At 46.6% G+C, this 12,977-nt stretch overlaps 1 long non-coding RNA gene across 1 annotated transcript in view; it reads left to right on the forward strand.

Annotated features, from left to right (window-relative positions):
* The window catches only part of LOC147740934 (uncharacterized), a 305,323-nt gene extending 298,600 nt beyond the window's left edge, over positions 1-6,723 (forward strand). The window contains exon 6 of the long non-coding RNA XR_015299437.1: positions 6,433-6,723. This is a non-coding gene — a long non-coding RNA (uncharacterized LOC147740934). The remainder of the gene's footprint in view (positions 1-6,432) is intronic.
* The last annotated feature ends 6,254 nt before the right edge of the window (positions 6,724-12,977 follow it).

Below are 12,977 nucleotides of genomic sequence, written 5' to 3' on the forward strand. Positions count from 1 at the left end.
TTGCTGTTGGGTTTAGAGGGTGTCTGGAAAGACCACTCCATCAATTGACCCATCTTTAGGAATGTTGGATAGTAGGTCAGGGTGAGGCGCACTCTTTTCTTCCTGATCCTTATTAGTAACCATCATCATGGGCACATCAGCCCTATCATAGAAAGATTTAAGGTGGTTCACATATAGGATCACCCTGTGAAGGGTCCCCCCAGTGTCTCGGTCCACCAAGAAGGCAACCTCACCTTTCTTTTCCAAAATAAGTGAAGGGGCACTCCATTTGCCCTGAAGTGCCCTGGGAGCCATAGGCTCCAGTACACACACATTCTGCCCTGGTTGGAACTCCAGAAGAGCAGCCATTTGGTCATACCAGAGCTTCTGGAGCTCTTGGTTGGCCTCAAGGTTTTTGGATGGTTGAACATAGGCCAAGCACATGGTCCACTATATCCTGCTTAAGCTCTTTAAGAAGTCTCTCCGAGCCTTGCTTTACTATACTCAATGTTCCCTTAACAGGATGACCAAACAGAGGTTCAAATGGGGAACCTCCACTCCCTTTGATGGCACTTTCCTGTTGGTGGAAAGCAAGCATGACAGAAGGAAATCCTGTCTCTTTCTTATCTTATCAGGAGGTCCACCAATCATTCCTTTCATGATTTTGTTGAATCTCTCAACTAAACCATTTGTTTGTGGGTGATATGGGGTGGTAAACTTGTAAGACACCCCACATCCAACCCACATGACTTTCAGGTAGCCAGGCACGCCATTACTGCCTCTGTCTGACATAATCTCCCGATGGAATCCCACCATAATAATTAGGCCCTAGAACTACAGGAGCAGTGACTGTCCTAAGGGGAATAACTTGAGGGTACCTAATGGCATGATCCACCAGCACCAGTACAAATCTGTCCCCTGATCATGTTGAAGGGTCCAGGGGGCCAACAACGTAAACCCCTTCCCTTTCATAGAATACCCCAACCCCTGGAGGTGGAAATAAATGGGTCTTTGGTGGTTGCCCGTCATGCCACTGGCTTGCCAGGGAACACAGGAGTTACAAAACCCCTTCACCCTCTGGGACATAACTGTCCAGTGGAAGTGGGTAACTAACCTACTACATGTTTTGGCCTGGCAAGATGCCAAGCTAAAGGGGATATCATATGCTAAAGTACTTCTGAGGCACTAGCACTTTCCTAGAGGCACCAGGTTTGGGGCCTCTGGCCTCAGAGTACAGGAGTCCCTCCTTCCATTGGTTCTGTGGGAGGTACTGACATCTACCATTTCCTTATCAGAAGCTTGCTGTCTCAGACTTTCAAGTATGGGACAGGTCATTTTTCCTGGGGTTCAGCTCTCTCTGGGGCTGACAGGTTTCTTCCTGAGGAGAGGGGACCTACGCTGGTATCCGATTAGAAGTTGTTTTCCCAAACTTATTGCCTTTTCTCTTGTTGGGTTGGGCCCTTATTTCCGGCTCCAACTCCTTTTTGTCACCTAGAATTTACATTGTACACTGTTTGTAACACACACCCATTCAGGTATATCCAGCATAGCTGCATGGGTCCTTCGCTCAACTTCAGCCCATGATGAGGACTCCAGGACACTTTCCTAGCAGACAGGCTACATGAATTGTAGAACATACCACTACCATCATAAATGCTTTATTTTGAATTTAAGTCATTAAAGTTCAATTACAGCACAATGATGTTATTAAATTAGTACAATAAAGTGCAAATCTTGAACTTGAACACTACCTTCTTTTGGTGAGTAATCCCACCCCACTCTAAGGATACTATTGCCATGGGATGTGCCTTAGCTTGATTGTCATAAGACACACAATTGATGGACGGTATGCAGAACAAATCAAAACATTCACCCCCCAGTCAAGAGATCTTGGTTAAATCAATCATTCTTTTGCTCACCATGCCACTCCAGTTTAGACCTGGCCATATGCAAATCAGCCTTGACCCTGTGCCTCATGGGAACAGTCGAGCCCAAACTGCCAAGCTAGGTCCTCCCTGGACAGCAAACAAGCACCGTAGGACAGGTTTCAGGGATTCATCCCTCATCAGCCAGTGAGCCGGGGACCCACGTCTGGGCATTCGCAGCACACTTAGGACGAGGAAGCAAAAGACACACAATTGATGGAGGGAATGCAGAACAAATCAAAACATTCACTCCCAGTCAAGAGATCTGGGTTAAATCTATCATGCTTGTGCTCACCATGCCACCTCAGTGTAGACCTGGCCATATGCAAATCAGCCTTGACCCTGTGCCTCATAGAAACAGTCCAGCCAGAATTGCCAAGCCAGGTCCTCCCTGGACCAGAAATAAGCATTCTATGACAGGTTTCTGGGTTTCACCCTTCATCAACCAGGATAGCTTGAATCCAGTGGCACAGTGAGCCCCAGACCTACGTCTGGGCATACCGGGAGCACTTAGGGCAAGGAAGCAAAGGACACACAATTGATGGACGGAATGCAGAACAAATCACAACAATCAACCCAGTCAATACATCTGGGTTAAATCCATCATTCTTTTGCTCACCATGCCACCACAGTTTACACCTGGCCATATGCAAACAGCCTTGACCCTGTGCCTCAAGGGAAAAGGCCAGCCCGAACTGCTGAGTCAGGTCCTCCCTGGACCAGAAACAAGCATCCTAGGACCGGTTTCAAGGTTTCACCTCTCATCAACCAGAATAGCTTGAATCCAGTGGCACATCTGTGAGGAAGTGAGGAAGCAAAAGACACACAATTGATGGACGGAATGCAGAACAAAACAAAACATTCATTCCCAGTCAAGAGATCTGGGTTAAATCCATCATGCTTTTGCTCACCATGCTACCCTAGTTTAGACCTGAACATATGCAAATCAGCCTTGACCCTGTGGCTCATGGGAACAGTCCAGCCCGAACTTCCACACCAGGTCCTCCCTGGACCGGAAACAAGCATCCTAGGATCTGGGTTAAATCCATCATGCTTTTGCTTGGAAGTTTGCGGGTCCACACAGATTCCAGAACTTTCCATCAGAGAAATGTGAGGAAAATGTGGTTTTATTTTTATTAAGTTTGAGACTTGCAAGGGATTCTGGGTAATAGAACCTGGTGAGAGTCACACAATTCACCCTGGTCTGAATTTCCCTAGGTGTGTAGTTCTCAAAAATGCATGTTTGCTAGGTTTCCTAGGTGCCAGCTGAGCTAGGGTTCAAAATCCAAAGCTAGGCACATTGCAAAAAAGGGCCAGTTTTCAATGGAAAAATGTTATGTGTCCACGTTGCGTTTTGTGCCGTTTTCTGTCACGAGTACTAGGCTTACTATAAGAGTGAAGTTTCATTTTTATCAGGAGACTTTGGTGAATGCAGGGTGGGTGGAAGTTTGTGGATCCACGCAGATTCCAGAACTTCTCATCACAGAACTGTGAGGAACATGTGTTTGCTTTTTACAAAGTTTGAGGTTTGCAAGGGATTCTGGGTAACAGAGCCTGGTGAGAGCCACATGCGTCCTCCCATCCTGGATTTTCCTGAGTGTCTAGTTTTCAAAAATGTGTAAGTTTCCTAGGTTTACCTGGGTGCTGGCTGAGCTAAGGTTCAAAATCCACAGTTAGACACATTGCAAAAAAGGGTCAGTTTTCACTGGAATAATGTAATGTGTCCATGTTGCTTTTTGGGTTGTTTCCTGTCGAGGGCACTAGTCCTACCAACACAAGTGAGGTTCCATTTTTATTGGGAGACTTTGGGGAATGTGGGGTTTATGGAAGTTTGTGAATCCACGCAGATTCCAGAACTTTCCATCACAGAACTGTGAAAAACATGTGTTTGCTTTTTACAAAGTTTGAGGTTTGCAAGGTATTCTGGGTAACAGAGCCCGGTGAGAGCCACATAAGTCCTCCCATTCTGGATTTTCTTGAGTGTCTAGTTTGCAAAAATACATAGGATTGCTAGGTTTCCCTGGATGCCGGCTGAGCTACGGTTCACAATCCACAGCTAGGCACATTACAAAAAAAACTTCAGTTTTCAATTGAAAAATGTGATGTGTCCACATTGTGTTTTGAGACGTTTCCTGTCGCGGGCACTAGGCCTACCCACACAAGTGAGGTACCATTTTTATCTGAAGATGTAGTAGAACAAAGAATTGTAGAATAACTGTCATTACCTATTGACTTTCTATGCAATGAAGCATTACTAATGTAAGACAATGTGTAAAAAAGAAGTCCCTTTGAAAAATGTCTTATAATTCACATGCTAGTATGGTTACCCACAAATTCGGAGATGTGCAAAAATATACTACTTCTAAACTCTAGATTTTGTTTCTATTTTGTAAATATATAGGTATCCTTGATACCTATTTTTCACTCTTTATATTTTACCAAATGACTTGTTGTATTCCAGGTAAAATATGAAAATCCTGGGTACCTCGGATTCTTGGTGAACTTAAAAGTACTATTTATCACCACAACCAGAAGGGTCCAGAGGATGTAATGGTATATTGCTTTACAAAATCTGCCATAGTTAGAAGAAGTTACAGATGAAAATTTTGTCACAAATTACTCAATCAATCAATCATAGACATTTATAGAGCGCTCTCCTTACCCGGAGGGTCTCAAGGCGATAAGGGGGGGTGCTGCTACTGCCCGCACAGCCAGGTCTTGAGCTTCTTCCTGAAGGCGAGGTGGTCTTGGGTCAGGCGCAGGTCGGTCGGGAGGGAGTTCCAGGTCTTGGCGGCCAGGTAGGAGAAGGACCTTCCTCCTGTTGTCGTTCTTTGGATGCGGGGGACGGCGGCGAGGGCGTGACTGGCTGATCGGAGGTGTCGTTTGGGAGCGTAGAAGTTGATGCGGTTGTTGAGGTAGCTCGGGCCTTGATCGTGAAGGGCTCTGTGTGCGTGGGTGAGGAGACGGAAGGTGATTCTCTTGTTGACCGGGAGCCAGTGCAGGTCTTTTAGGTGTCCGGAGATGTGGCTGTGTCGTGGGACGTCGAGGATGAGTCTGGCTGAGGCGTTCTGGATCCGTTGGAGTCTCTTCTGGAGCTTGGCGGTGGTTCCGGAGTAGAGGGCGTTGCCGTAGTCCAGTCGGCTGGTGACGAGTGCCTGGGTGACAGTCTTCCTGGTCTCGGTGGGGATCCACCGGAAGATCTTCCGTAGCATGCGCAGGATGTTGAAGCACGACGAGGAGACGGCGTTGACTTGCTTGGTCATGGAGAGGGAGGAGTCCAGGATGAAGCCCAGGTTGCGTGCGTGGTCTGTCGGTTTGGGTGCGGTTCCCAGGGCGGGGGGCCACCAGGAGTCATCCCAGGCGGAGGGCGAGGATCCCAGGATGAGGACTTCCGTCTTGTCCGAGTTCAGCTTCAGGCGGCTGGTCGACATCCACTCGGCTACCTCTTTCATTCCTTCGTGAAGGTTGGCTCTGGCGGCGGCTGGGTCGTTGGTCAGGGAGAGGATCAGCTGGGTATCGTCGGCGTAGGAGATGATGTTCAGGTTGTGTTGGCGTGCGATGGCCGCGAGGGGGCTCATGTAGACGTTGAAGAGGGTTGGGCTCAGCGAGGATCCTTGGGGTACGCCGCAGATGACTTCGGTGGCCTTTGATTTGTACGGTGGTAGGCGGACTCTCTGGGTCCTTCTGTCGAGGAAGGAGATGATCCATTCCAGTGCCTTCTCCTGGATTCCGACGTTGTAGAGGTGCTGCACTAGGGTGCGGTGGCAGACGGTGTCAAAGGCCGCGGAGAGGTCTAGGAGGATGAGGGCAGCTGTTTCTCCGTTGTCCATCAGGGTTCGGATGTCATCGGTGGCAGCGATGAGGTCGGTCTCGGTGCTGTGGTTGGCTCGGAAGCCAGACTGTGAGGGGTCGAGGGATCCGTTTGTCTCGAGGAAGGAGGCCAGTTTCTTTTCAACTCAATTTCAATATTGCTTTATTTCAACTGTTAGTTTCTATAGGAAAACCTTGAATGATCTACACAAATGACCCCTTGCTAAATTCAAACTCCTGTAAAATTTTCCAAAATATATAGTTTTCTGGGATCCATTATTGCTTTTACACTCTTTGCTACCACTAAATGGAAGGAGGTTGAACGCACAAAACATTGTAAAAATATGCTATGTCCCAGTAAAATGCTAAGCTGTGTAAAAATGTTAGTTTTCTGACAACATTTTTCCTGTCCCAGAACTCTGGGAAGATGGTGATTTCAGCACCACAAACCATTTGTTGATTCCATTTGCAGGGAAAAATACACACGTTTTCTTCTGCAGCACTTTTCCCCCATTTTTCCCCAAAAAACAAAATGTTGCTTTATTTTGGCAAATTAGTTCTTTCCAAAAATGTTGTGAATTGGCAATTTAGAGAACATGAGATTCTATGAGCTGTGATTCCCCCACAAGTTTCTCTTATAACTGATTTCCTCAGTACTCTGTATAAATGTTTCTGCTCTTCTTTTCTCCCTGTGATACATTTCATGTTATCTTTATAGGTTCCAGTCACATCAAGAAAGCTTTACACACTACCTGGCGACATGAGAGCTACACAGAGAACCTAAGAAATAAATGATGAATGAATAAATAGATGATCTGCAACAAACTTACCAGGGAGATGAAGAGAACCCGGTTGCTGGCCCAGTGTCCTGTACTGTATCTTCCTGGGTGCATGTTTATAACTTGTATGCTAAGATTCTGTTTTAGCTCATGATGCTATGTCTATGATTTTCCAAATGCTGCCTCATTTCCCTGCAAAACGAATAAACAATGCTTGTCTGATAACAGACCTCATTTTTCAACAACTGAGTACTCTTTTTTCAGAAGATGGGGGAGTTTATCTCACTGGACAGTACCTGTCTGTTTCTGGTGTCAGGAATCCACCTGGATATTTTAAAGGTCCATCCAGGGAAGCACAAGTTCTCTTTACCCAGTCCTGCATCACCAATTCAAGAATGTTCCTTTGTTTGATGAGGTCTACCGTTGAGACATAATATGACATTATTCACATTGTGGTCTATTTAAAAATGGACTTTGAACTTTTCAGCTGTCGCATCCCTTGAGACTTCCTTTGTCAGTGACCGCTTAAAGACACTTGAGGAACATGTTCATAGTGATGAGAATGACAGTGTGCATAAATTGAGAGAGCCATGGATCCATTCACCTTCATTCCCAAAGGGATGTGCTGCTTTCACCTGCTGCCTTTCCTGATTACTTCTTCACTATGTACAAGTAGGAAAACACAGCAAAACAAAACAATATGTAGACGGACAATAACTATAATAATATCCATACATTGGTGCTCTACACCATTTTAGGGAATAGTCAGAATGTTATCTTTCGTTGAACATATTGTTAAAGTTGAACAAGTTACTTACCTTAGGTAACTCCTTTTCTGGTAGAGACTCTTTCTAATAGAGGCCATCGCTCTGATAGAGTGAGCATGCAGTCTGTCTGGTGGCTGCTTCCTGTTCAGCTCGGTGAAGATTCTAATGCGTAGCACAATCTGGATTGAGATTGTTATCTGTGGCAATGCTTATCCTTTCTTAGCCCCAAAGGAACCAATGAACAGTTGGTGCTCTCATTGATAGTGTCTAGTGCAGTTCACAGAGAAGCTACGTGCCCATTTAGGGTAAAGGCTTTAAAGCCATTCCTTGTCCTTGGAGGAATGAGGCTTTGCTTAGAAAGCCAGTTAGATGCGTAATAGTCCTAAATGAAAGAGCATGACTAACTTTGGCTGGGATGCCGCTTCTGTCCTGAGATTTAATTTGTCTGGTTACAAAGATGTTTGCACACTCACCTGGTGGATATGATGGCGATGAGGAATGCCACGGTTTCAAAGGAAGGGCACATTACTTGAGTACCAAGGTAAGGTCCAGCGATGGCATGATATATGATGTGGGCATGAACAAATGGACCGGCCCCAAAAAAACACATCACAACTGGCAATTTGTAGATGGTTGGCTGGTCAGGAAAACACAAATAGGCCTAATTTCTACTTACATAAATAAATTATGATAAAGGATGCCCGGCTGCTAAGAAGAAACCAACCGTTTCGGGAGAAAGTTCACAAGCTATCAACTGTTTCTGCTCAAACTCCACTTATGGAGGCGTAGATTGTAGAGGTTAGGTGCAAGATTCAGCCCTGCTGCTGAGACCAGAGGCCCTCCTGAAAGGGCTGTCATATTGGAGGACATATGACCATGGACTGAGTTTACAATCCCACAAGTCTATGTTGTCCACAAAAACGCACAGTAGGTACCAATGAGGTACTGTGCTTACTACATGGTGCCCAGCGTGATAGGCCGAGCACTTATTTATTGGATCGCCTGAATAGCATTCCCGAATATACCCAGAGAACCCTACACACCTTTAACCGGAGATGTCTGTGGTGGTAAGAAATATCCTCAGCTAAGTAGGGGGCCCTTATGTTTTGGCTGTACGTTGATCCAAGCATAAGCATTTCAAAGAAAAAAATGCCATTTTGCCATACACTTCTCTGGGGGGAAAACAATGATGATATAAACGTCACTGAGAACTGAAGACAAGTACAACAACATAGTCTCACACTTATTGGTTGATATTTTTGCTTTGTGGTTGAGGCACACGGGCTTACAGGACAGAGGTGTTCTATTCTTGTGTTACATTCCGAGCAGCAAATACTACAACATGCCTGTTTCACAACTATAAATTACACAGCCCCCCCGCAGCCCTGGGGACCGCCACCTCCCCAGGGCTATTCTTAATTATAATCCATGGGGGAGCATCAGCCGCCCATGGAGCCATGGGGACCGCCATCTCCGTGGGGCTATATGTACAAAAACGCATGGGAGGCTCCAGCCCCTCCACACAGCCTCAAGGACCACCTCCTCCCTGGGACTAGATTTTTCAAATGTATGGGGCCATGTGGCCCCCCCGCAGCCCTGGGGACCACCACCTCCCCATAGCTATATTTAATTAGAGTGCATGGGATGTTACGGGTAAACTGAGCTCCTCCGCAATTCTGCATAATTGAAATCACTGTTCTGTAGTAATGTAACTAAGCTGAGTATAGTGGTTAAACTACGGCTTATGCTATTCTTGTAATAGTTGAAAATCATACGCTCTGTTGTTACCAAGACTTGTTTTTAACAGCATTATGCATCTTTACATTTTGTGGTTACCAAGGATTGTATGTCCGAATTATGCATCCTTAAATATTGAAATATTTTGTCCTTTATTTTGCCAATGTTTCTTATCTAAATCCTGAGGAATTGGTGTTTCGGACTTTACAATTAGAACACGTGCACACGTGTAAACTAAATCAACGTGCACTTGGGAATTTTCATGAGCACTCGGGTTATTTAAACCGCGCTCGCTTTAGACTAAAAGCTTCGCTTTCAAGTTGGCTTCACTTTCCTGACTCCTGTCTGCATAGCAGAGTCACCCCCTACATAGTCGCCCCACCCGACTCCCAATAAATTCAGACCACTCCAAAATTGTGTTTCATGGAAGAATTGAGGCTGCAGTTTATTAGGCATTTTTCAACTTAAGAGCGATCCTTTACACACCATTAACTTATCAGGCGAGCCTGTGTCCGTAACCCTTAAGCTCTGCACTGTGCCTTACATTCAGTGCAGATCCCTTTGCCCTGGTGACCTTTCACCTGGGAGACGCAACCCTTCCCTTTCACTCAGGGCAAGCTTCTGCTTCCAGCCTGACTGGGTAACCTTTTACCTCTGGTTGCCACACACTCCCTTGGGTAAGCGTCTGCTTCCAACCCTACCGGATGACCCTTTCATTTCCGCTGTCCACACACTCCCGGGTAACCATTCTGTTACAACCCAGCCGGGTGACCTTTCACTTCTGGTGTTCACCCATTTCCTTCCAGGTAAGCGTTCGCTCCCACCCGACCAGGTGACTATTCACTTCTGGTGTGTCTAAACTTTTGGTTACCTGGGCAAGCCTACGTGCTTTTCGCCAGACCCTGGTTGACTATTCCCCCACCCATCTCTGTGAAAGGTTCGCAACCTGTTTTATTCCTGTCGGATCTGTTGCTGTCCTCCACCTCTGATACCCAAGGACCTCCTGCAAGTCTGATATGCCTCTGCGACAAATGTTCCCTACTGCCCCTCCACTACTTGTTCCTAAGCAGGTGGGTGGGTCTTCACTTGATGAAATTACCAAGTGAAAGAGGGTCCTGTGCCAGACCCCTACCCTTAAATAACCCCCACCTCCCTGCCAAATTCCTTAACCTACATTTACGGCTAAGTTGGCCCAGCACTATTATCTGCTGGTCCAGCTACTTCCCTATCTCCCTTCCCTTATCTCCACCCAATCCTGTACTTTGGCACTTAGGCTCTGCTCCGTGGGGGTGACCTCCACTAAGACCCCCGATCCAGCCACTATCCCCTCCCCAGGGGAGCCAAACCAAGGGGCATTCCAAAGGCACCCCCCCACATAGTCGCCCCACCCGAATCCCAATAAATTCAGACCACACCAGAATTGTGTTTTATGGAAGAATTGAGGCCGCAGTTTATTAGGCATTTTTCAACTTACAAGTGATCCTTTACTCGCCAATAACTTACCAGGTAAGCCTATGTCCTTAACTTAAATGCTCTGCACTGTGCCTTACATTTAGTGCAGCTCCCTTTGCCCTGGTGACCTATCACCTGGGGGATGCAACCCTTCCCTTTCACTCCGGGCAAGCTTCTGCTTCCAGCCCGAGCCGGTAACCTTTTACTTCGGGTTGCCACACACTCCCTTGGGTAAGCGTCTGCTTCCAACCCAACCGGGTGACTCTTTCACTTCCGGTGTCAAAACACTCCCGGGTAACCATTCCGTTCCAACCCGGCCGGGTGACCTTTCACTTCTAGTGTCTACCCATTTTCTTCCAGGTAAGCGTTCACTCCCACCCAACCAGGTGACTATTCACTTCCGGTGTGTCTAAACTTTTTGTTACCTGGGCAAGCCTACGTGCTTGGTTGACTGTTAACCCACCCATCTCTGCGAAAGGTGACCCGGTAACTGGTACCCAACTTCTTCCATGCCACAGACTCTGCCCTTAGTTGTGTAATTAATTTTTTGCTTCCGGATCACGTGAACCAAGACCCCTGGGGAGCTTGCCGGTACCCCCTGGATACTGACTGTCCCGTTAGCGGTCTGTGCCCCGCTTCGCAATCTGTTTTATTCCTGTTGGATCGCTTTGTAAATACTGCTATGCCTCGCTTGGAGCTATCGCTGCCAGTGAGCCCCCCCCCGCCATACCTGCGGCCCCAATTCTTTAGAACTACCAGCAACGCCTTGCATTCAATGCTGCTAGCATATTCCGTAGCAGGACATCGGTTCCAGTATCCAATAGGTACACCCCATCTGCACTGTAATATAGTGGCTGCCGCAAGTTAATCAGGGTGTGCCTAATGCCGCCTAAACCTGCCCCCCATAGAAATTTGGCCATGAGGCTATTTAGCCTCCTTTTTGACAACTCAATGTCCCTTTGGGACCACGCACCAGCCCATACCCTTCTGGGAATGATCTCGGACCATACAACTTCCGTGTTATCCATGCTCCTGGCTAAATTGGTGAGATCCTTTTTTAACATGTGAAGTAGCTTACCACACCCTATCACTGGAAAGCATTTCCCCTAGATGAATTACTAAAACGTCCGGGTCCTTTGAGTAGGTGTGGAACTCTCCAATGACGCTCCCCAATTCTCTCCAGTGCAACCCTGGCTTTCCAAACCATCGCACCCTTGTACGTTGAAACAGGAACGCCGCATTCCACCCAGTGTTGCGGGCTCTTTTAGCAGACATGGACATGTAAGAGTGCCTAATGACCCACAGGGTTTTACACTCTGTGGAGTAGAACAGAAGCACAGAAATGTTGAGTATGAGTCTTCATTAAGACTTTTATTATACGTGTAACTTGGTGTAATAAGGACCCCTACAACTACATCCCTGCCAAACCTGCCTCTTAATCATTTATCTGTTGAGTGTTTCGGCGAATGTAAACACGAAACCTGTCTGATTCCCATCTTCCTATTAGTTTTATTGCGTTTACCGACATCCCCTCCTGAAAGGCTGTGGTGGCTGCCCCAATGTGAAAGGAATGTGTAGTATAGTGATGCCCTTGGAGCCCTGTCATTTGCACATATTTGTAGGTGAGAAGGTAGTTGTCGCCATTGACCCCTTCCCATTCCAGCAGCTTAACTGGGCAATATAGGCTGTTCCCCTCCATCTTATTCAGTGTAGTGCACTGTCCCCTTCCCACTTGATCTGACTTAGAGTGTCTCACCCGTAATGATACATTGTGTGTACCTAGGCATATGTCCTTAACCAACACGGCCCTTCTGCTTTTATCCCCTTTTGCTCTGGCTACCAGTTTGCTAATGCGAAAGGCCCTAAAGAAGGCTACGGAAAAGGTTACCTGAAACAGCGTACTTTCAAATTCAGAGTGGCAAACCAAAGGGAGGTGGTCAATTAGAATTTTTAGTGTGTTAAAATCAATTTTGGAACTGTGATCCTGTTTTTTGCTTTCCCCTTTGGCCCAACCTTTCAAGGCTTCCCTAAGAACAAAACCTTTAGTGGGATCCTCAAAACCCTTTAGCTTTGAATGATATGCTTTTGCTGATATGTGCTCTACCACCCATGACCTAGATTTACTGGCTACCCTGGCCCACACCACAAACTGTTTGACCCGCATCACCAGCTGCTGAAAATTGTCTGGGAGCTTTGAAACATCAGCTGTAAAGTTCCGAAAAGTGGCCACACAACGCCGGTACTGTTGCCTTGTTCCCACAGCTAAAGCCTCTTCAGTCATACTTTGTAGTTGACCTTTTAATGCATTAGTTTCCAATATTCCCTTTTGAAGGGCATCATTTCCTGCTGTGCCTCTGGCTATTCCACACAGAATCTTTCCCACTGCAAGCGAGAAAGAGCACCAGCTGCCTTGTTCTTACACATGCTTCGCTGTTATCTGGATATTATACTGGAGACACATGCTCACCATATGCCTTAATAAGCCTAATACTATGGGACATGACGCCGCCTGATTATTAATTGATTGG

Source organism: Lissotriton vulgaris, chromosome 1_1 (assembly GCF_964263255.1).
Source record: "Lissotriton vulgaris chromosome 1_1, aLisVul1.2, whole genome shotgun sequence".
NCBI classification, from domain to species: domain Eukaryota; kingdom Metazoa; phylum Chordata; class Amphibia; order Caudata; family Salamandridae; genus Lissotriton; species Lissotriton vulgaris.